General features: G+C 44.9%; 1 long non-coding RNA gene across 1 annotated transcript in view; it reads left to right on the top strand.

Moving 5' to 3' along the window:
- Positions 1–23,870, top strand: part of LOC141257987 (uncharacterized) — a 121,088-nt gene extending 97,218 nt beyond the window's left edge. The window contains exon 3 of the long non-coding RNA XR_012318159.1: positions 23,527–23,870. This is a non-coding gene — a long non-coding RNA (uncharacterized lncRNA). The remainder of the gene's footprint in view (positions 1–23,526) is intronic.
- Positions 23,871–25,314: the final 1,444 nt, after the last annotated feature.

Here is a 25,314-nt window from a genome sequence, read left to right as displayed (position 1 = left end):
TCCTAAATAGATAGGTTGTGGGAGTATAGACTAATTGTAATTGCAGTCCTTTTCAGGGCTAGGTTACATAAGTTCCTATCACTTTTTGCCAGGCAGGTCTGTACCAGTGCTGTGCAAGTTTTTTTCACAGCATTTGGCTAAATCTAGCAAAGCAAATCCTTTTTGGCCTATTGCAGAGTGTGTTAGTCAGTGGAGTAGCCTATCTGTGTTGCAAGCTACACCACGTGTGTATAGAATACAATTGTTTTTACTGCACCTAGTGAAGTAAAACCTTTTGGGCATAGCATCATTCTATTAGTCCATCTATACTAACCTCCACCAGGTTGCAAATTCAATATAATATTTTTCTGCATCGAGTTCTGAAAAAATATTTAGGCTTCTAGCAGTGTGTGGGACTTGTTCTATTAGTCCATCTATACTGACCTCCATCAGGTTGCAAATTCAATCTAATTTTTTTCTGCATCTAGCTCTGAAAAAATATTTCAGCTTCTAGCAGTGTGTGGACTTGTTCTATTAGTCCATCTATACTGACCTCCATCAGGTTGCAAATTCAATCAAATTTTTTTCTGCATCTAGCTCTGAAAAAATATTTCAGCTTCTAGCAGTGTGTGGGACTTGTTCTATTAGTCCATCTATACTAACCTCTATCAGGTTGCAAATTCAATCTAATTTTTTTCTGCATCTAGCTCTGAAAAAATATTTCGGCTTCTAGCAGTGTGTGGGACTTGTTCTATTAGTCCATCTATACTGACCTCCATCAGGTTGCAAATTCAATATAATTTTTTTCTGCATCTAGCTCGGAAAAAATATTTCAGCTTCTAGCAGTGTGTGGGACTTGTTCTATTAGTCCATCTATACTGACCTCCATCAGGTTGCAAATTCAATCTAATTTTTTTCTGCATCTAGCTCTGAAAAAATATTTCAGCTTGTAGCAGTGTGTGTGTCACGCTGTCTCTGTATACTGGAGGTAGAGGGCCTAAGCTGACCCTAAGCTGGGGCCCTGACTAATCCCTCAACCTGGAGGTACTGTTAAAGGTACAGAGGTCCAGGCCGCCAGTGTAACCCCTACCTCCTGAAGATCCCTGCACCTCAGTAATCTAGTCCTGAGAAGGACCCCGATCACAACCAAAGGGAACAGGAAATAATATGCCCAAACACAGTATTTAGACGAACGAGACAGTACAAAGGAAAAACCAAAACCACCTTGCATACAACTACTCAACTACAACAGAGGGAAAACCAACGGGAAAGGAGATAAATGATAAAGCGAGGAAAGGGAAAAAACACTTCCAAATACACTTATCTCAGCAACTCCAAACACCACGATCCACTCTGTCAGTCTGAATGAAAAGCTTTCACCAACACCTCCCAAACAGACCAGCAGGTATATGAAGGAGTCTCACTACAGAAGTATTGATTGCAGCTGGGCGAGGCTGGACCTCATCTAGCCCAGAGAGAGAGAATTAACTCCCTCACTGCCGAGAAACACAAAGCACCAACAAGTCAGCTGCGAGAAGTCAGGCTGTGTACTCGTGACGATCTTCGTGGCAACACACCCGTGACAGTACCCCCCCTTCTACGAGGGGCCTCCGGACCCTCAGGGCCAGGTTTATCCGGGTGAGTCGTGTGGAAGGCCCGAACTAATCGGTCTGCGTTAATATCCGACGCAGGAACCCACATCCTCTCCTCAGGACCATACCCCTTCCAATGAACCAGGTACTGAAGGGACCGGCGATTAAAGCGTGAATCAATGACCCTCGATACCTGGAACTCCAAGTTACCATTGACAACCACTGGAGGGGGAGGTAAAGGTGACGGTACCACCGGCGCCACATACCTCTTAAGCAATGATCTGTGAAACACGTTGTGAATTTTAAACGTAGGGGGGAGGTCAAGACGGAATGCCACCGGATTAATAATAGAACTGATTCTGTACGGCCCGATGAACCTGGGACCCAGTTTCCAGGAGGGAACCTTAAGTTTAATATTCCTGGTAGACAACCATACCCGATCGTTCACACTTAGGTCCGGACCAGACACTCTCCTCCTATCAGCCATACGTTTGTATCGGTTCCCCATAGTATTCAGATTCTTCAGCACCCCTCTGCATACTGAAGCGAGTGATGAGGAAAATCGTTCCTCCTCAGGAACCCCCGAAGAGCCCCCCCTACTGAAAGTACAAAACTGGGGGTGAAAACCATATGCCCCAAAAAACGGGGACTTACCAGTGGACTCGCTCCGCCTATTATTGAGAGCAAACTCTGCCAGAGGTAAGAAAGAAGCCCAGTTCTCCTGGTTCTCTGACACAAAACACCGGAGATATGTCTCCAAGCTCTGGTTCATACGTTCCGTCTGACCATTGGTCTGAGGGTGAAAAGCCGATGAGAATGACAAAAGCATCCCCCGCCGTGCACAAAACGCCTTCCAGAATTTGGACACAAACTGAGACCCCCGATCAGACACCACATCGGAGGGTACCCCGTGAAGCCTCACAATCTCCCCAATGAACACCTGCGCAAGAGTTTTAGCATTAGGGAGAGCCGGAAGAGCGATAAAATGTGCCATCTTGCTGAACCTGTCCACTACAACGAGTATGACCGTTTTACCCGAAGACGGAGGGAGGTCTGTAATAAAGTCCATAGACAGATGAGTCCAAGGACGCTCCGGGATCTTCAAAGGTAAGAGGGCCCCAGACGGACGGGTATGTGAGGTCTTAGAGCGCGCACAAACCCCACAGGACGCGACAAAAGTTACCACCTCCTTATGTAAGTTAGGCCACCAAAACCGACGCGAGAGAAGATCCACAGATGCTTTACTCCCCGGGTGTCCTGCCAAAACTGAGTTATGGTGTGCCTCGATCACCTTTTGTCGCAACTGATCTGGAACAAACAGTCTCCCCGGAGGTCCAACAGGGGCGTCCCCCTGAGCCTCCAATACCTCCTCCTCCAGCTCAGAGCATACTGCCGAAACCACCACCCCCTCCTGAAGGATAGGAATCGGGTCGTCCGTATTCCCGGCCCCAGGGAAACTACGAGATAAGGCATCCGCCTTTACATTTTTTGACCCAGGACGATATGTAACGACAAAATTAAACCTGGTAAAAAACAATGACCACCTAGCTTGTCTGGGATTCAGACGTTTCGCGGACTCCAGATATAGCAGGTTCTTGTGATCGGTGATGACGGTGACCGGATAGACTGCCCCCTCCAAAAAATGGCGCCACTCCTCAAAAGCTAACTTAATGGCTAAGAGTTCCCTATTGCCGACATCGTAATTCCTCTCAGCGGACGACAATTTTTTAGAGAAAAAGGCGCACGGATGCCACTTACCAGGGGACGAACCTTGTGACAATACTGCTCCCACCCCTACCTCGGAAGCGTCTACCTCTACAATGAATGGCTGTGACGCATCAGGTTGAATGAGTATGGGTGCCGAGGCAAAACATTTTTTCAAGCAGGAGAATGCTTGACAAGCCTTGTCAGACCACCTAGAAAAATCCGTCCCCTTTTTAGTCATGTCTGTGAGAGGCTTAACCATGGACGAGAAATTACGAATGAACTTCCGGTAATAATTAGCAAACCCCAGGAAACGTTGTAGTGCCTTAAGATTCTCTGGCCGATCCCACTCAAGAACTGCCCGCACTTTCCCAGGGTCCATACGAAAACCGGACGCTGAAACCAGGAAGCCTAAAAACTGAAGTTCCTGTACGGCGAACACACACTTTTCCCATTTGGCATACAGTTTATTATCCCGCAAGATCTGTAACACCTGCCTAACGTGCTCCTGATGAGACACCAGATCCGGCGAGTAAATTAAGATATCATCCAGATATATGACAACAAACTGTCCCACCAGGCGGCGAAAAATGTCATTAACAAAGTGTTGGAACACCGCCGGGGCATTAGTCAGACCGAATGGCATGACAAGGTTCTCATAATGCCCCTCCGGAGTGTTAAACGCCGTCTTCCACTCATCCCCCTCCTTCATCCTAATCAGATTGTACGCCCCCCTGAGATCCAACTTAGAGAACCATTTGGCGCCCACGATCTGATTAAAGAGATCGGGAATAAGTGGGAGGGGATACGGATCTCGGACCGTAATCCGATTAAGTTCACGGAAATCCAGGCAAGGGCGTAGGCCTCCATCTTTCTTCTTAACAAAGAAGAACCCCGCAGCCACCGGTGAAGATGAAGGTCTAATATGCCCCTTAGCCAGACTTTCTGAAATATAATCCTTCATGGCCTGCCTCTCAGGACCAGAAAGGTTATACAACCTAGCTTTAGGTAACTTGGCCTCAGGGAGCAGTTTTACTGAACAGTCATCCTCGCGATGAGGAGGTAGTTCCTGACACCCTTTCTCCGAGAATACATCCTCAAAGTCCGCCAGAAATGGAGGTAAGACCCAAGGAGTAACCGCACCGATGACCGTGTTCATGCAGTTTTTATTACAGAATTTACTCCATTGGCTTATCTCTCTGGTTTGCCAATTAATAACCGGGTTATGCTTAGTTAACCAAGGAAGGCCCAACACTATAGGAGTGGGAAGACCCTCCAACACGTAGCAAGACAACAGTTCTTTATGTATCGCCCCCACTTGAAGTTTTACGTCATGCACAGCTTGCAAAAAACTTCCCTGACCGAGAGGCCTGGCATCGATCGAGAATATGGGGATGGGTTTAGCTAACTCACTCAATCGCATACCTTGAACCCGGACAAACCGAGCATCAACCAGATTAGCCCCGGCCCCACTATCCAGAAGAACAGATATCCTCTCAGTTCTCGTACCCACCACCACCTCCGCCGGTACGAGAAACTGAGACGAACCTAGGGACGAAATACCTACTCCCAGATTGCCGTCCACCACACAACCTGGGATCAACAGTTTTCCGACGACTCTTCACTCTGCAAGGGACGGGATGGACACCCCCCAATAAAATGTCCCTTTCTCCCGCAGAAGAAACACCTTCCTGTCTTATGGCGCACCACCGGTCCCCTCCCCCGATATGATGTCCCTCCTAATTGCATAGGCTCCTCTGGACTGACCAGGGGAACCACCATATGAGGGGACCTTGTAGGAGGTGGAGTCATCACAGGGGGTCGGGTTATCCCGCACCTCTCCCGAAGCCGTCTGTCAACGCGAATAGCCAGGGCCATAGCGGCTTCCAGTGACGCGGGAGAGTCATACTGTGCCAACACATCCTGTAATTTGTCGGATAAACCTTGACAAAACTGGCTCCTAAGAGCCGGGTCATTCCACTGGGTGTCCGTGGCCCACCTACGGAACTCCGAACAGAATTCCTCCGCCAGACGATCTCCCTGCTGGATCCTACGTAACTTAGACTCAGCAAGGGAGATCCGATCTGGGTCATCATATACGAGTCCCAGAGCAGCGAAAAACCTATCCACTGACTGGAGAGCCGGGGAGCCCGGGGGAAGAGAGAACGCCCAAGATTGTGGGTCCCCTTGTAGGAGCGAGATGACAATTCCCACCCTTTGTTCTTCACTCCCCGATGACCGAGGCCGCAGCCGAAAGTACAATTTGCATGCCTCCCGGAAAACAAAAAACTTGTCCCGCCCCCCAGTGAACCTGTCAGGGAGAGCTACTTTAGGTTCTGGTCCGGCTTGCTCCAGAGGATGCAAAACCTTGGACCTAACGTCCGCCAGCTCCATGGACAAACTCTGCAACTGCCGAGCTAGACCGGCTACTGGATCCATGGTAGCTGGAGAAAAACTAAGTGGGTCGGTGAAAATGTCACGCTGTCTCTGTATACTGGAGGTAGAGGGCCTAAGCTGACCCTAAGCTGGGGCCCTGACTAATCCCTCAACCTGGAGGTACTGTTAAAGGTACAGAGGTCCAGGCCGCCAGCATAACCCCTACCTCCTGAAGATCCCTGCACCTCAGTAATCTAGTCCTGAGAAGGACCCCGATCACAACCAAAGGGAACAGGAAATAATGTGCCCAAACACAGTATTTAGACGAACGAGACAGTACAAGGGAAAAACCAAAACCACCTTGCATACAACTACTCAACTACAACAGAGGGAAAACCAACGGGAAAGGAGATAAATGATAAAGCGAGAAAAGGGAAAAAACACTTCCAAATACACTTATCTCAGCAACTCCAAACACCACGATCCACTCTGTCAGTCTGAATGAAAAGCTTTCACCGACACCTCCCAAACAGACCAGCAGGTATATGAAGGAGTCTCACTACAGAAGTATTGATTGCAGCTGGGCGAGGCTGGACCTCATCTAGCCCAGAGAGAGAGAATTAACTCCCTCACTGCCGAGAAACACAAAGCACCAACAAGTCAGCTGCGAGAAGTCAGGCTGTGTACTCGTGACGATCTTCGTGGCAACACACCCGTGACAGTGTGGGACTTGTTCTATTAGTCCATCTATACTGACCTCCATCAGGTTGCAAATTCAATCTAATTTTTTTCTGCATCTAGCTCTGAAAAAATATTTCAGCTTGTAGCAGTGTGTGGGACTTGTTCTATTAGTCCATCTATACTGACCTCCATCAGGTTGCAAATTCAATCTAATTTTTTTCTGCATCTAGCTCTGAAAAATTATTTACGCTTCTAGCAGTGTGTGGGACTTGGTCTATAAGTCCATCTATACTAACCTCCACCAGGTTGCAAATTCAATCTAATTTTTTTCTGCATCTAGTTCTGAAAAAATATTTAGGCTTCTAGCAATGTGTGGGACTTGGTCTATTAGTCCATCTATACTGACCTCCATCAGGTTGCAAATTCAATATAATTTTTATCTGCTTCTAACCCAGCCAATACTTTTGGCCTAATACCACAGTTTGGCCACTCAGCTCTGCTCGGTTCCCATCCATTGTTTCTTTGTGCAAACATCTCCAGAGTTGTGAATTAGTTAACCACCAAAATGAGTGGAAAAAGGCCTGCTGTTGGTGGAAAGGGGAATAGGCGTGTTGGGAAGGGGAAAAAAGGTTTTGTCCATGGGGTAGGTGTTAAAGCAACAGTAACATCTACAGAAGAAAGACCATCATCCAGCCAAACAAAAATGTCTATTTCTTTTAGCGGACAATGTGATAAGATCCCTTTCTTACGGCCACGCCAATCGCTACAAATTCCAGATGAGGCACAAAAACAGCAGGTGTTTCAACGGATATCAAGTGCTCCTTTAAGTGGTCTCTCCTCCACCTCAACTTCAACATCACAAATACTCCAGTCCTCAGAGGTGTCACCCCAATTGCACTTGCTTCCTCACAGCTCCCAAGTCTCCAGCTGCCCGTCTGAGTATGGGCTAGAACAGATGGTTGAGTCTGCAGAGCTGTTTACTCATACTATAGCCTGGGAATCAGAGGTCGGCTCCAGAGCTTCTGTGAATCCAGACGATGACATGATCTGCACTGATGCCCAGAACCTTTACGAGTCGGATCCAGGACCGGACGCAGCAGGTTCTGACCATAATGTAGACCCTCGTTCCCAAACTGTAACTCCTGGTGGTGGAGACAATGAGGAAGACGATGATGAAACTCAAATACCTGATTGGAGCGACAACTTTAGTTTTTTGTCAGGGCAGGAACAGGTTGGCTCTGAGGACGACGGGTGTGATAACACACAGGATGATGATGATGAGGTTGGAGATCCCACTTACTGTCAACCCACATTCAGCCAAGAGATGAGGTCAGCAGAGGAGGTGGAGGAGGATGCTAGTGACGATGAGGTCATGATGCGCCTTCCTGGACAGAGACGTAGTACTGGAAGCACGTCAACAACTGTATCCTCAAACACAACTCTCCCTCTGACCACAAGTCGTGGTGGCTCCTCAGGTCGCATCGGTGCTAAGCCTTGCATAGCCTGGGCATTTTTTCAGATCGATAAAGATGACCCAACTCATGTTATCTGTAACATTTGTCAGCAAAAGCTAAGTAGAGGCCAAAAAAGACATAGTTTGAGTTCTTCATGCATGAACCGGCACATGAACATGAAGGATAAGTTGCAGTGGGAAGTTCACTGTGCTACAATGCGGCCTAGCCGGCCGGGCCAACCACCATCTGCCCCATCTTGTGCATCTGCGGCCTCTTCATCCTCTGTGACTGGGGGGACAGCAGTCACACCTGTTTTGGGACGCAGACCTGACACCTCTTTACCCGCAACAGCCAGCGTGATTGGCAGGTCATCATTTTCTTTGGAGGTGGTAACACCAGCTGGTGTTGAGCGCTGTCTGACATCGATAGCACCACCTTTGGATCAAGGCAACCTAACATGTCCGCCTGCATCTTCCTCACAGACTGGCAGTTTGCCAGGGACACCCTTCTCAACCCCGTCTAAGCACAACAGCCAGCCCTTGGTCCCTCAGATGTGGACAAGTAAAAGACCATTTCCTCTTAGCCATGAGAAAGCTAAGAGGTTGAATTTCAACATCTGCAAGCTCTTGGCTGCAGAAATGCTTCCTTTCCACCTGGTGGATACAGAGGATTTTCGAGACCTTATGTCCGTCGCAGTGCCCCTGTACCAGATGCCCAGTCGGCACTACTTCTCAAAGAAAGGTGTGCCTGCGCTCCACCAGCATGTCGCACACAACATCACCTCTTCTTTGAGAAACTCTGTGTGTGACAGGGTGCATTTCACCACAGACACTTGGACGAGTAGACATGGACAAGGGCGTTACATGTCGCTGACTGGGCACTGGGTAACTATGGTGACAGCAGGACAAGGGGCTGCTGTCCAAGTCTTGCCGTCCCCACGAGTTGTGCGTCAATCCTCTTTATCTCAAAGTTCCTCCACTGCTTCTGCCTCCTCAACCTCCTCTCGGTCCTCCACCTGGACCCAAAGCCTGTCTGGTCATGCCACAAGCTTTCTAACTGCGCAGAAGGGATCCTGCACACCTCCTTACTATGCTGGCTCAGGGCTCAACGACATCAGGCTGTTTTTACTTTGAAATATCTGGGAAATGTGAGTCACACAGCTGAGGAGTTGTGTTCAGCTCTGGAGAGGCAGTTTCATGAATGGTTGTCTCCACTGGACCTGAAACCAGGGAAGGCCGTGTGCGACAATGCTGCAAACCTGGGTGCGGCCCTTCGCCGGTGCAATGTCACACACGTGCCTTGTATGGCTCACGTGTTGAACCTGGTTGTCCAGCAATTTTTAGCCCACTATCCCGGACTAGATGGCCTTCTGCAGAGGGCACGGTCGCTGTGTGCTCACTTCCGCAGTTCGCAACCCGCAGCTCAGCGACTTACATCTCTATAGAAGTCGTTGGGCCTGCCACTTCACCGACTAAAATGCAATGTGCCTACCCGGTGGAATTCAACTCTGCACATATTGCAGCGACTGTGACAGCACCGACAAGCCCTGGTGCAATACGTTCTGATGTATAGCCTGGGCCAACGAGATCCAGAGGTGGGGCAAATCACGCTGGAGGAGTGGTCTCAGATCAGGGACCTATGCACCCTTCTGCACAGTTTTGAAATGGCGACGAAGATGTTTAGTGCTGACGATGCCATTATCAACATGACTATTCCGGTGATTTACATGCTGGAGCACATGTGAAACAGAATTCGGAGTCAGGTGGTGGCACAAGAGGAGGTGGAGGAAGTAGAGGAGGAGGAGTTGTATGCGGAAGGTCCAGACGGTCGGCAGCACCAAGGCGGCAGGCATGTGAGGGTGGGGGAGATGGTTTTACCAGGGCGCATGGTAGCAGCCAAACTAGTGAGGAAGGTGCAGGAGCCCAGGAAGAAGTGGAGGACGAACTGATGGAAGACTCATCAGATGAGGGAGACCTTGATCACATTTCTGTTGTGCGAGGTTGGGGGGAGAGGACAGAGGAAGGAAGCATGATTGTTACCTTGCGACCAACACAACAGGGACTTGGTGCTCCTGGATGAGCAGGACACATGTGTGCCTTCTTGCTGCACTACCTGCAACATGACCCTCGAATTGTGAGAATTAGAAATAATCCTGACTACTGGGTTGCCACACTGTTTGATCCCCAGTACAAAAGTAAATTCGCAGAAATTATTCCTGCCATAGAATGGGGTGCACGCATGCACGAGTATCAGCAGAGACTGTTGCAGAATCTTACATGTGCTTTTCCACAAAACACCAGTGGTGCACGTAGTGAATCTCACAGTTCCAATTTGCCAACCGTGGGACCGTCGAGTGTTCTGCACTCAAACCATAACAGAAACACAGTATCTGCTGGTAACATCAATTTTGTGGAATCATTTCACCACTTTTTTAGCCCATCCTTTGCAAGGCCACAGGAGACAAGAAATCTGACATATAGTCAACGCCTAGAGACGATGGTACAGGAGTATCTCCAAGTAAACATTGAAGCCATGACTGTGTCACTAGACCCTTGCTCTTTTTGGGCTTCCAGTCTGGATAAATGGCCGGAGCTCGCCACTTACGCCTTGGAGATCTTGTCATGCCCCGCAGCCAGCGTTCTGTCTGAACGTGTGTTCAGCACTGCTGGTGGTGTGCTGACAGATAATCACATGTGGCTCTCCACTGATAATGTAGACAGACTCACGTTCATAAAGATGAACAAATCATGGATCCGAAACGACTTTTCTACACCTGTGTCATCCTGGGGAGAGTAAAAGCTTGATGATTTGTTAAAATCACCTCACCAACCATTTTAAGCTTTAAAATTACTAATCATGTTTATCTGTATCTTGGCTGGAAAATAATTTGGGCTTTGTAGCAGTGTGCAGTACTGATTCTATTAGGCCATCTATACTAAGCTCCACCAGATTTAAAATTACTAATCATGTTTATCTGTATCTTGGCTGGAAAATAATTTGGGCTTTGTAGCAGTGTGCAGTACTGATTCTATTAGGCCATCTATACTAAGCTCCACCAGCTTTCAAATTAATAATAATTTTTAGCTGCATCTAGCCCGGAAAATAATTTTGGGTCTCCTAGATGCGCAAGACACATGAGTGCCTTCTTGCTGCACTACCTGCAACATGACCCTCAGATTGTCAGAATTCGATGAAATCCTGACTACTAGGTTGCCACACTCTTAGATCCCCCACACTCTTCGATCAACCTTTTCATTTTAATAAAGAACAAAAAAATGGTCATTTTTGAAATTATAAGCATTAGCAAGTTATTAGAAACTGAAATCAAACAGTTTTCAACTCAAAACTTTATTCTAGGTGATGTTACATTTGCACATAGGACCCCTTGTTCGAAAGGAGCATCTGAACTGTCTCGTCCATTGAATTTGTCAGGTTTTGGATGATTTCTGCTTCAATTGTTTTGCATGAGGACAGAATACCCTCCCAGAGCTGTTGCTTAGATGTGAACTGCCTCCCGCCATCATAGACACTCCTTTTGATGATGCTCCAGAGGTTCTGAATGGGGTTGAGGTCAGGGGAGCATGGGGGTCACACCATAAGTTTGTCCCCTTTTATGCCCATATCAGCCAGATATGCAGATGTGTTATGTGCAGCATGAGACGGTGCATTATCATGCATGAAAATGATCTTGCTGCGGAATACACGGTTCTCCTTCTTGAACCATGGCAGGAAGTGCTGTTTGAGAAACTCCACATACATTATGGAGTTCATCTTTACCCCTTCAGGGATCCTAAAGGGGCCGACAATCTCTCTCCCCATGATTCCAGCCCAAAACATTACTCCACCTCCTCCTTGTTGGCGCTGTAGCCGTGTTTGCGTGGGGGGTTCATCAGCCAGCAATCCTCCACTCCATCCATCTGGACCATCGAGCGTTGCATGGCACTCATCGGTGAACAAAACAGTTTTGAAGTCAGTCTTCATGTATTGTTTGGCCCACTGTAGCCGTTTCTGCTTGTGTGCAGTGGATAGAGGAGGTCGACAGGATGGCTTATGCACAGCTGCAAACCTCCGAAGGACTCTGCATCTTGTTGCTCGGGGGATGTTGGAGGCACCAGCAGCTTCAAAAACTTATCTGCTGCTATGACAAGGCTTTTTTGCCACTGCTCTTTTAACCTGACGTAATTGCCTGTAGGAATGAGTCCTCAATTTTCCCTTATCAGCACGCACACGTGTGTACTGTGAATCAGCTACATACTTCTTGATTGTGCGATGATCAGGATGAAGTGTCTTGGCAATGTTGATTGTAGTCATGCCTTGACCTAAACACTCCACAATTTGTTGCTTCTCAGCAGCCGACACATCCTTTTTCTTTCCCATTTTGGCAGAAAATGTAGGCTGCTTAATAATGTGGGACAGCCTTCTTAAGTAGTCTTGCCTTTCATTGGACACACCTGCCAAACTAATTAGCACAGGTGTCTGCAATTGCTTACAGTGATATAAAGAGCCCTGACACACATCACCATCAATGAGTTTAACTGACAAACAAACAAATTCTTCCCTTATCACTCCTAAACACTTTTTGCATAATAATTTGGAACACAGTGTACATGTGCTTTTCCACAAAACACCAGTGGTTCACGTAGTGAATCTTACAGTTCTAACTTGCCAACCGTGGTCTGTATGGAGTTGTTCAATAAAGGGCCCAAAATTAAGATAACATAGATGGGAGAGGTCTCTATGAATAGGAATTCCTAAGTATTTGATACCCTGTGAGGGCCAGGAAAGGGAAAGTTGGACTGGATGGAATCCTGTATGGATTTGGGGAGGGAGACATCGAGGGCCTCAGACTTCGCTGCATTGATTTTAAAATTTGACCATGTAACAAAGTGATCTATTTCAGCCATAACAGCAGGGATGGATATATGTGATTGAGTGATATATACTAGGACATCATCAGCAAATGCAGAGCACTTGTACTCGGTGCCTCCCACCTCAATCCACCTAATATTGGGGTTATGGCGAATTGATGAGAACAGGTGCTCCGTCACTAGGATGTATAAGAGAGGGGACAGAGGACATCCCTTCCTTGTCCCATTGGTGATTATGAAAGGTGATGAAAATGTTCTGACGTGCCCCCTGGGCCTTGGGACACCCGGAGCCGGACCCTTTTTGGTGGATGCTGGTGGTTGTAGTCTCCGTTGCGGCGACCCGGTTCCGTGGCTCAGGGCGGTCAAACCAGTGGCGGAACTATTTATGTGGTTTTGATGTTTAAATGTTTGACTACGCCACCCGTGGATTGCGGTTAGAGTGAACCGCCGCTGCAGGGCAGACCGCTGAGGCTGGTGTTGTGGGTGCAGCAAAGCGTAGTATAACTCCCCACGGGAGGAGTATAGCCTCAGGCCAGAGTATGCGGACGATGGGGGTGATGGTGCAGGGCAGCAGCAGTAACGACACGGAGTCAGTGATGCAGTCCAGGGCCTTTACTCACAGTTCTTATTATCCAGACCACTTCTGCAGGTAACGGCTGCCCAAGTCGTACTGTGCTCACCAGGTGAGGGGCTCAGACAACTCCCAGATAACTTTGGAGCACTTCACAGGACCCCCTTTGTGTGTCCTTTGTCTGACCTTTCTTACCAACGCTTCTGTCCAGCTGCCTCGGGCCTCCTCTTAGTAAACTTGGCACCAGTTTCCCTGACCCTATGTGGTGCCTTCCTAGCGGGTGTAGCGAGGGGCTGCGCCACATAAAATGTCACAGCCTCCGGTTTCTAGCTGAGGGCCGTTTCCCGCCTCCAGTAGTTTCGGGGACTGGTCTCCCCCTTTGGCCTGACCCCTCCACGCAGGTGGATTCGGGCGTGCGGTGGCGACTCACCCATCCGCACCCCTGGGATCCCTTCGTTTCTCGTTCCTGGAGCCTTCTCCGCTCCTCTTCCTTCCTTCTCCCTCTTCCAGGCCTGGGCCTCTGTTACTAGGCCCGCATCCGGAGCAGAGTTCATGCAGAGCCCCTGCTCCCTGTCTCTTCTGCTCAGACTTCTCTGCACTGAACTAAGATGGTGCCCACCTTTTATACTCCCTTCTCAATGCACCCAGGAACTACTTCCTCCCTGCTCCTGCACTACAGGGTTCTCCTTCCTCTGTGTTCCCTCCCCCCACTCCAGCCAGGGACAGGGACTGTCGTGGCCATCTCAGGGGCATATTGGTTGCCCTGCCCCACGGCAATGTGGTGTAATGCATGCAGGTGTCGGGGTCCTGATCCACACTCCATCCTTACCTGAGAGGGAGATATCACACCTCTGGGTGAGGTGCAATACCGCTGTAGCAACTGAGCCCTCGGGGTGCTACAGTTACATTTATCTTCAGCCTAGGTGACGTATTGCGATACAGGGCCGTCATTTTGGCTATAAAAGGGTCCCCTAGACCCCTACCCCAAGCTTTTTAAGAGAATAATATATGCGTGCCAGGAGACTCTATGGAATGCTTTCTCAGCATCCAACGAGAGTATCTAATTACAAATTTTTAACTGCATTTAGCCCAGGAAATACTTTGTGCCTAGTAGCAGTGTCTGCTAGTCAGCGGATTATCCCTGCTGTTAAGCAAGCTACACCAGCTGTAGTTTGGACACTTAATTTTTTCAAAGGAAATGCTTCGGGACCCCGGGATACTCAGTGAAGAGCATCAGGAGGCACCCCAAAGCACAGGGGCTGGGACTGGCGGTAGGACGCCTTGCGGTGGACCGCCGAGCTCGATCCTTATAAAAGCTTTTTAACTGCAGCAGCTTTAGTGGACGCTACTGGAGCTGGAAATACGCGGCTGCTGGCATGAGACTTGCCCTCCAATAGATCCTTGTAAAAGGATTTAAAGTGTATTCATTCAAATTAGAGAGACAATTTAAATTAGAAAGCTTAGACCTGCCTCCACCACAGGGGGGCTCGCTCGACCCACCAGCGGACAGGCACCAGTATTGGGAGAGGGGGGCTAGCCATCAGGGTCCACCGCGGCTCTGGCACAAAGCGGGCGACACGGAGGTCGCACGGGCAGGAACCGACTGGCCGTGTCGGCTTCGCACTTTTTTGGTTTTAGAAGGGCATGACATGCCTATATTTGTGTCTCCCCCTCCTTTTACTCCTCCACCTCTTTTTTTTTCGCATGACTATATGTACTTGTCACTTTTCCATGTGTTAGTTGTGTCTTCTGAGCAGTTTGTCAGCTTTTGGACACCTTTGAAGGTGTTTTCTATGTGTTTCTATGTGTTTTTGTTTGCCTGTCATTGGTTTTAACGGTGTTCGAAGGTGTTCGACGAACAGTTCGACGAACATATGGGTGTTCGACGAACCGAACCGAACTCGAACACTATGAGGGTGGCTCAACACTAATTATAATTACAAGACCATAAGGCATAGCACATAGAAATGAGTGGATCAGGCAAAATTCGAATTTGCCTGTTCAAGTGTTTTACCCAGGAAATTTGATTGGCAGAGAAGTTCTTCTCCCCAAATTTAATTTTCTTCAGTATTCTTTGGGTCTGTCTATGACCATAATATGTAAAAAAATAATAAAAATCTTTATAGGTCACACGTTGTGATGTCATGGGCCGCAACCTTTGTGGATGCATGCACAGAACCCTCCCAAACCTAGAAAATCCAGAAGCCTAGGCTATTGACTGAAGCCCTGTGGATTTCAATGTCACCGACGCCAGTATGAACTTGCGATGAGTGCTGGACAGGTGGCGGGGAGTAGTGGAAGAGCCAGCACAAGGTAGCACAGGTTTTTTTTTTTATTTTCTAGCATTGTGTTGGCCTTTCATGGTTCAGAAAAATGGGGACCAGCTGCCACAATTTTGCTGAATTTGTTTGGAAGCATATTATAAAAAAATCTGCATTTTGGCAAAGGTGGATTTTTGTAAGATTCTAGTAGCACATTCATGAATTCCTTCTTATATTCTTTTTCCGCTCAAAAACTGATCAAAACTGATGAAAGTATTTGATCACCTACCAACCAGCAAGAATTCTGGCTCTCACAGACCTGTTAATTTTTCTTTAAGTAGCCCTCCTACTCTGCACTCATTACCTGTATTAATTGTACCTATTTGAACTCATTACCTGTATAAAAGACACCTGTCCACACACTCAATCAATCACACTCCAACCTCTCCACCATGGCCAAGACTAAACAGCTGTCTAAGGGCACAAGGTTGAAAATTGTAGACCTGCACAAGGCTGGAATGGGCAACAGGACAATAAGCAAGCAGCTGGTTGAGAAGGCAAAAACTCTTGGCGCAATTATTAGAAGATGGAAGAAACACAAGATGACTGTCATTCTTTCTTAGTCTGGTGCTCCATGAAAGGTCTCGCCTCGTGGGGTAAGGATGATTCTGAGAAAGGTCAGGAATCAGCCCAGAACTACATGGGAGGATCTGGTAAATGACCTGAAGAGAGCTGGGACCATAGTCTCAAATATTACCATTAGTAACACACTACACCATTATGGATTAAAATCCTGCAGGGCACGCAAGGATCCCCTGCTCCCGTCAGCACAGCCTCTTGAGAAAGCAACATCATTCCCAGCGAAACTCGCGTCGAGGCGTTCACTGCCATCACCTCTACAATTTGGTGCCCCACATCCCATCTGGCCTGCACCCTGGTAAGAATCATTTTAGGATCTGCTTTTTATATGAGATTTATGTGGCCTAGTATGGTCCTTTACACATGCGGTATCCTCTACATGATTTCCTATGCCTAGTTATCCACATAACTGGCCTTGTTTTATATGGCACCACTTTTCCTGGCACCATGCACTTTTGTTGTAGGAACTAATTATGAAATCTACCTATTGTTGAATTTTTTGTAACTAATAAAAGCTGTATTTTCTATGCCAATGGAACTCAGTTTTCTCTTCTATCTCTCTTACTGCTTGAGCTGGCATTGTTCTGCCAATACCAGCCTGTCATTGATTGGGGTATTGGCACTGTTTGATGTAGAATGTATTAGGTCTCCGTTTAACTCCCAAAAGCACATGTCCTGACATGTTTGAGGTTCACCAATGACCATCCAGATTACCCAGAGGAGGCATTGGAGAAGGTTATGTGGTCAGAAGAGACCAAAATAAAACTTTTTGGTAGCAACTCAAACTTGCTGTGTTTGGATGAAGAAAAAGCATAAGTACAACCCCAAGAACACCATCCCAACCATGAAGCATGGTGGGGAAAACATCATACTTTGGGGTTGCTTTTATGCAAAGGGGACAGGACAACTGCACCGTATTGAAGGCAGGGTGGATGGGGTCACGTATCTCAAGATTTTGGCCAACAACCTGCTTCCCTCAGTAAGAGAATTGAAGACAGGTTGTGGCTGTGTCTTTCAGCATGACAATGACTCAAAACACAGTTTCCAGCCAGTCTCCAGACCTGAACTCAATAGAAAATCTTTGGAGGGAGCTGAAACTCAATGTTGCCCATTCACAGCCTTGAAACCTGAAAGATCTGGAGAAGATTTATATGGAGGAGTGAGCCAAAATCCCCGCTGCAGTATGTGCAAACTTGGTCAAGAACTACAGGAAACATCTGACCTCTGTAATTGCAAACAAAGGTTTCTGTATCAAATATTAAGTTCTGTTTTTCTATTGTACAGTGGGGAAAAAAAGTATTTAGTCAGCCACCAATTCTGCAAGTTCTCCCACTTAAAAAGATGAGAGAGGCCTGTAATTGACATCATAGGTAGACCTCAACTATGAGAGACAAATTGAGAAAACCAATCCTGAAAATCACATTGTCTGATTTGGAAAGATTTTTTTTTCTCATTTTGGTGGAAAATAAGTATTTTGTCAATTACAACCAAGCAAGATTTCTGACTCTCACAGACCTGTAACTTCTTCTTTAAGAGGCTCATCTGTCCTCCACTCATTATCTGTAGTACTGGCACCTGTTTGAACTTGTTATCAGTATAAAAGACACCTGTCCGCAACCTCAAAAAGTCACACTGCAAATTCCACTATGGTGAAGACCAAAGAGCTGTTGAAGGACACCAGAAACAAAATTGTAGACCTGCACCAGGCTGGAAAGACTGAATCTGCAATAGGCAAGCCGCTTGGTGTGAAGAAATCAACTGTGAGAGCAATAATTAGAAAATGGAAGACATACAAGACCACTGATAACCTCCCTCGATCTGTGGCTCCACACAAGATCTCACTCCCTGGGGTCAAAATGATCTCAAGAACGGTGAGCAAAATTCCCAGAACCACATGGGGGGATCTAGTGAATGACCTGCAGAGAGCTGGGACCAACGTTAGACAGGCTACCATCAGTAACACACTATGCCGCCAAGGACTCAGATCCTGCAGTGTCAGATGTGTCCCCCTGCTTAAGCCATTACATGTCCGGGCCCGTCTGAAGTTTGCTAGAGATCATTTGGATGATCCAGAAGAGCACTGGGAGAATGTCATATGGTCATATGAAACCAAAGTAGAACTGTTTGGTAGAAACACAACTCAGTGTGTTTGGAGGAGAAAGAATACTGAGTTGCATCCAAAGAACACCATACCTACTGTGAAGCATGGGGGTGGCAACATCATGCTTTGGGGCTGTTTCTCTGCCAAGGGACCAGGAAGACTGATCCGTGTACATGAAAGAATGAATGGAGCCATGTATCGTGAGATTTTAGGTGCAAACCTCCTTCCATCAACAAGGGCATTGAAGATGAAAAGTGGCTGGGTCTTTCAGCATGATAATGATCCCAAGCACACCGCCAGGGCAATGATGGAGTGGCTTCGTAAGAAGCATTTCAAGGACCTGGAGTGGTCTAGCCAGTATCCAGATCTAAACCCTATAGAAAACCTTTGGAGGTAGTTGAAAGTCTGCGTTGCCCAGCGACAGCCCCAAAACATCACTGCTCTAGAGGAGATCTGCATGGAGGAATGGGCCAACATACCAGCAGCAGTGTGTGCCAACCTTGTGAAGACTTACAGAAAACATTTGACCTCTGTCATTACCAACAAAGGATATATAACAAAGTATTGAGATGAACTTTTGTAATTGACCAAATACTTATTTTCCACCAAAATTTAAAAAAAATTCTTTCCAAACCAGACTGTGATTTTCAGGATTTGTTTTCTCATTTTGTACCTCATAGTTACGGTCTACCTACGATGTCAATTACAGGCCTCTCTCATCTTTTTAAGTGGGATAACTTGTACAATTGGTGGCTGACTAAATACTTTTTTTCCCACTGTATCAAACACTTATTCCATGCAATAAAATGTAAATTAATTATGTAAAAATCATACAATGTGATTTTCTGGATTTTTTTCAAGATTCTGTCTCTCACAGGTGAAGTGTACCTACGATAACAATTACAGACCTCGCCATTCTTTGTAGGTGGGAAAACTTGCAAAATCAGCAGTATATCAAATACCTATTTTCCCCACTGTAGAAGATTGATATCACATATTATAAAACTGGAAAATGAAATATAAGACTTAATAAGACTTTACTTTTATTGATCTACTTTTGCTTTGGTCACTAAAATCATTAGAGAACGTCTTGACTTTTCCCAAATTAGATTGTGGACACAAGTGGAGAAAGTAAATACTTTGTACATACAGCACCACTGTATACACATGTGCTATATAAACAGGTTATCATAATTAACCTTTATTCTCCTGCAGAAGATTTTTCAGAATCATCTGCTGTTTGTACCTTTATCAAAACAACATCTGTTATAACTTATATTTATTATTCTGTATCTTACGTGAAATTCTCATCGGAGTTTAGTGATTTGTAAAAGTTTTAATCTTCTGCTAAGATTTTAAAGTTTGATCTTTTTATATGAATATTGTAAAAAAAAAAAATTCTGGGTCTAAATTAATTTTTAAGATGCAAACTTTATTCATCTGACAGTAATATTGGATATAACTTAAAAGTTCCATCCACATTGTGGGGCTTGATGGCAGCAGCTCTTTCTCCTGGTAGGATAACAGTAAAACTAAGACTGTAAGATGACAAACTCTTTTTGCATCACGTAATGGGTATCAGGTAAAAGTCAATTTGTCTTCTGCAATTTTCTTTAATGCAAAGATGGATGCATGAAGTTTCATGCAATTATCCAGTCTGCTGGTAACATGAGGCCTCCCGTTGACAGAGTAATGACAAGAGTGCTTGTAAGGCAGCACTAAACCTACCGAGGCTGAAGAACAAAGCTACTGTATTACAGAGACTTGGTAATCATCTTCTCGATGCCTAGAGGCTGGGTTATAAAATCCTATACAATGTGATTGATAACATTAAAGGAAATCATGACAATCAACCCGACCACACTGCTTATATTGTTATGTAGCTCATTGAAACATAAGCCAATCTGTTCCTATATTTATAAAATCCACAGCTCTATGACTAAAAATTCACATTTTAATCCAAATGCAAATGAGGCTGAAGTGCTCTGGGTGTAATTGGAGCACTTCCTGTACCTCTGTCTCCCCGTCTCTGTTCCCATCAGGGTTGTCAACCATCCAGAAATTCCTGGACAGTCCGTAAAAATAGGCCACTTTCCCCCCCATCCATAAAATAAATTGTTGCTGTGATTTTTTTAAGCTGAAGAAACTTCTAAAGATTATTTTGACTCTAATTATCATAATTGTACAGTTTATAGTGAATGCAGCTGATGTCTACATACCAGAATTATGGGCTGCACACATGTATCACTTATAACTATTATGGTTTATTATGGTTTTCTGTCTGTGAATTTTTATGAAGCTGTTCAGAAAAAATAAAAATTAAAGTTGGCAACCCTGGCTCCCACACCTAGTGCCTCCTTCTCCTGTTGATTGACAACTTCCTGATTTGACTACACAACCAGTGAGCTGTAAGTCAAGGAAATAAAGGTGCCTCTAAGAGGGAACAAAACTGGTGAGGCATAGTCTTGGAAAGTGCTCTGATTACACCCAGAGCATGTGGATTAAAACGTGTTATCTTTAATAAAGAGCAGCAGATTTTAGAAATAAAGGTACAGATTAGCTTATGTTTCAGTGCGCTACATGACAGTAAAAGCGGTTCAGAGGGTTAATCAATCATCATGACAAATTATTTTTACAGTTGTGCTCAAAAATTTACCTTGGCTGAATTTTTCTTTTCTTAGTCTTGTTTCAGAGAATATGAATGATAACAAAAAAATTTTTTCTCCATTCATGGTTATTGGTTGGGTGAAGCCATTTATCGTCAAACTACTGTGTTTTCTCTTTTAAAAGCTTAATGACAACCAAAAACATCCAAATGACCCTGATCAAAAGTTCACATACCTTAGTGATTTTGGCCTGATAACATGCACATAATTTGACACAAATGAATTTGAATGGCTACTAAAGGTAACATCCTCAACTGTGACCTGTTTGCTTGTAATCAGTGTGTGTGTATAAAAGCTAAGTGAGTTTCTGGGATCCAGACAGACTCTTGCTTCTTTCATCCAGCCATTGACGTTTCTGGATTGTGAGTCATGGGGAAAGCAAAAGAATTGTCAACGGATCTACGGGAAAAGGTAGTTGAACTGTATAATACAGGAAAGGGATACAAAAAAATATCCAAGGAATTGATAATGCCAGTCAGCAGGGTTCAAACTTTGATTAACAAATGGAAAATCAGTGGCTCGGTAAAAACCAAACTACGGTCAGGTAGAACAACAAAAATTTCGGCCACAGCTGTCAGGAAAATTGTTCGGGATGCAAAGAAAAACCCATAAATAACATCAGCTGAAATTCAGGACTCTCTGAAAACTAGCAGTGTGGCTGTTTCAAGAAGCACAATAAGGAGGTACTTGAAGAAAAATGGGCTGCATGGTTGAGTTTTCTGAAGAAAGCCATTACTGCACAAATGTCACAAAGTATCTCGCCTACAATAAGCCAAACAGCACAGAGACAAGCCTCAAAACTTCTGGAGCAAAGTAATTTGGAGTGATGAGACCAAAATTGAACTTTTTGGCCACAACCATAAACATTACATTTGGAGAGTTGTCAACAAGGCCTATGATGAAAGGAACACCATTCCTACAGTAAAGCACGCTGATGTTTTGGGGATGTGTGAGCTACAAAGGCAGAGGAAACTTGGTAAAAGCTGATGGAAAGATGAATGCAGCACATTATCAGCAAATACTGGAGGCAAATTTGCACTCATCAGCCCGGAAGCTGCGCATGGGACGTACTTGGACGTTCCAACATGACAATGATCCAAAACACAAGGCCAAGTCGACCTGTCATTGGCTACAATAGAACAAAGTGAAGGTTTTGGAGTGGCCATCTCAGTCTCCTGACCTCAATATCATTGAGCCACTCTGGGGAGATCTCAAGCACGCAGTTCATGCTAGACAGCCCAGGAATTTACAGGAACTGGAGGCTTTTTGCCAAGAAGAATGGGCAGCATTACCATCTGAGAAAATAAAGAACCTCATCCACAACTACCACAAAAGACTTCAAGCTGTCATTGATGTTAGAGGGGGCAATACATGGTATTAAGAAATGGGGTATGTGAACTTTTGATCAAGGTCATTTGGATGTTTTTGGTTGTCATTAAGATTTAAAAAGAGAAAACACAGTAGTTTGCCAATAAATGGCTTCACCCAACCAATAACCATGAGTGGAGAAAAAGTTTTTTTGTTATCATTCATATTCTCTGAAACAAGGCCAAGAAAGGAAAATTTCTGCCGGGGTATGTAAACTTTTGAGCACAACTATTAATGTATTTTTATTATTATTTATTATTATTATTATTTATTATTATAGCGCCATTTATTCCATGACACTTTACATGTGAGAAAGAGGTATACATAGCAAACAAGTATAATAATCTTGAAAAAAAAAGAGTCAGCGACTGGTACAGGAGGAGCGAGGACCCTGCCCGCGAGGGCTCACAATATACAAGGGATGGGTGAGGATACAGTAGTTGAGGGTAGAGCTGGTCATGCAGCGGTATGGTGGGGCGGTGGTTACTGCAGGTTGTAGGCTTATCGGAAGAGATGGGTCTTCAGATGCCTTTTGAAGGTTTCCACGGTAGGCGAGAGTCTGATGTGTTGCGGTAGAGAGTTACAGAGTAGGGGGGATGCACGGGAGAAATCTTGTATGTGATTGTGGGAAGAGGAGATAAGAGGGGAGTAGAGAAGGAGATCACGTCACCAGATGTCACAATACAAACTGCATACATAGTTAAATAGATCTCTTAATGGATTTTGATGATGTAATCACTTTCAAAATCCATGTCAGAATGGCTGTATGATCCTTATATTGAAATAAGCAGTTTATGAGTCCAGTTAAAAAATCGAGAGAACTCATGACTCCATGTGTATTCAGTTTCTGCCCGCACAGCCTGACTGACAGTTGCGGCTTGTAATGAGCACTGTGAAATGTCAGCAGCAGCGACAGCGGCATGGAGGGACATTGAGGAGCTGTCACTCAGGATAGGTAGACAAAGACTGAGTTTTTACTTTCAAAAAGGATTATACCGTAGCATGATTTATCAGAGTAAGTACACCAGCCTCATCAGGTCTTGGAGAAATATTTAACATTGTATGCAGTTTATGCTGTGAAATTTGCTAATGCATCCACATTCAAAGTCTCATCCCATCATGTAGTCCACAGAAAAGCTGTGTAACAGTCGATCCTCCTCATCGTTGAAACATCAAGAGCAAAAAACTTCTCCTATTTAACATTCATGATTAGATTTAAGTCCCGCTTCATCTTTATTAACCTACTGTTATTCATTTTTATAATAGGAAACACAGGAATCAAACTACTACTGGATAAGAGAAGAAGGGTTAGAAGATCCTACCTGACATGCTCGATATTTTTCAGGTCCTACCGCATGAAGGAACTTGCAGCAGAACAAAGTAGCAGCCACTTCATTTCATCACCGTAGACACCATCATATGGGCACCAAACTGCAAGAAACCATTCTAAGTGTTCCTTTTTTTATTCATGTGTTTATTTATATAATTGCACTAACCATATACCAGTAGTTCCCCTTCCATATAATTTTAAATGTTTTTCTCGCTCTTCTTTTTCCATGTATTGTGTTATTTGCATCAAATGTTGAAACCTCTATCAAAATTATTGTTGAATTGAATATATACTGTTCTTCAGAATTCTTACATTACCAATGAATACAGATTTCATACTCTGAATGAATGAAATTTTTATTTCCTAAAAACCCCCATGGAGGCTTATTGTTTGTTCAGCGAGGCTCCCATAAGAAAGCTCTAGGCAAACATTTATATTCGAGCGTTCCACCTATCGGCCCACGCTGCTGGATTCTAACTTTTTATTCATATCAAACCCGATGATTTATTTTTTATTTGAATTGATTAAACACACAGACAGCCGGCCGGAGCAATAATGAAAAATGCAAGAAAGGCGCATTCAAAGTAGATACTAGATAACCTTGTTTGACTCCTACTCAACCTTCCTTCATCATTCTTAATAGTAAACAGCAAACTATTGACTGGGTCATTGGAAATGCACATAAAGTAAATGTCATACTGCTATGAACTAATGAAGAATCGAACCGAGAAGAATTACAATAATTGCGGAATGTTAAGAAGAATTGGATGGAAAGCCTTGGAAATAAGAATCCATCGGCAATGGCTTCCTACAAAATGAGGCTGAAAGAAGGATGTGAGGTACAATAGGGAGATAAGTGAAATTAACTCAGAGCTAATCCCTAATGTGCACAGTTCTGTCATGGCACAGCCTGGAACGGGTCCTTTAAATCAATACCTCCTCTTAGGAAACATGATTCTATCATAGATCATAATTTGCTCCAGCCAATACATCCGGGGTAAGTAGTCTAAAAGGAATACTAGTTAACGTGAACATCAGTCTCGAGATGGAAATGCGAGTGTAAGATAAAGACCATGGCAGAAGTTTTCATCTGCGTTGGTAGTTTTTTCCGGAACAGCTGTTCACCTAGTTCTAATTTGTTGGGTAAATTGTCATTTTTCGGCTGAAGCTTGTGACAAGTCTGTTTGTGAAGCACTTTTCAGTATTCTTGCCCAGATGGCAGAAAGCCCTGTAGGAAATATATTTATGATTACTCCAGCAGTATGGAATACATGAATTTTTATTACATTCAGTAATCTTGTATGTATAAATGATGCAATAACCGGTGGATTCTACCTCTGCCTACAGCGCTTTATAAGTGTTCCCCTTATGTCAATGCCCCATGGACAAGGCAGAATAAGGAAATGTTTCAATTACGCCTTAAATATTCATTTGGACTGGTGTTGGTATTCTATGAGCTAAGCTACCCATATACACTAGTGCAAAATGCGCCAAACAAGCCAAAGTCGACTATCTTATGTGTAGGTTGGTTTCCCAATTCTCCTCCAGCAGAATGTCAGGGGACAGAATGATGGGCATGTTGAATTATTACTTCTGATTAGGCTAGGTGCAGACCAGCGTATATTCTCTCATCCAAGAGAATCAGGTTGATTATTCAAATCACACTCTGATTAGATTTTGATCAGAGTGTGATCTGATTCTTTCAGATGAGAAGGTAGAGAAAA

Source organism: Phyllobates terribilis, unplaced genomic scaffold (assembly GCF_046119375.1).
Source record: "Phyllobates terribilis strain yellow unplaced genomic scaffold, ASM4611937v1 Scaffold_3__8_contigs__length_932513732, whole genome shotgun sequence".
NCBI lineage: Eukaryota > Metazoa > Chordata > Amphibia > Anura > Dendrobatidae > Phyllobates > Phyllobates terribilis.
The sequence above is the reverse complement of the archived record's forward strand: the minus strand, read 5'-3'. Positions and strand labels throughout refer to the sequence as shown.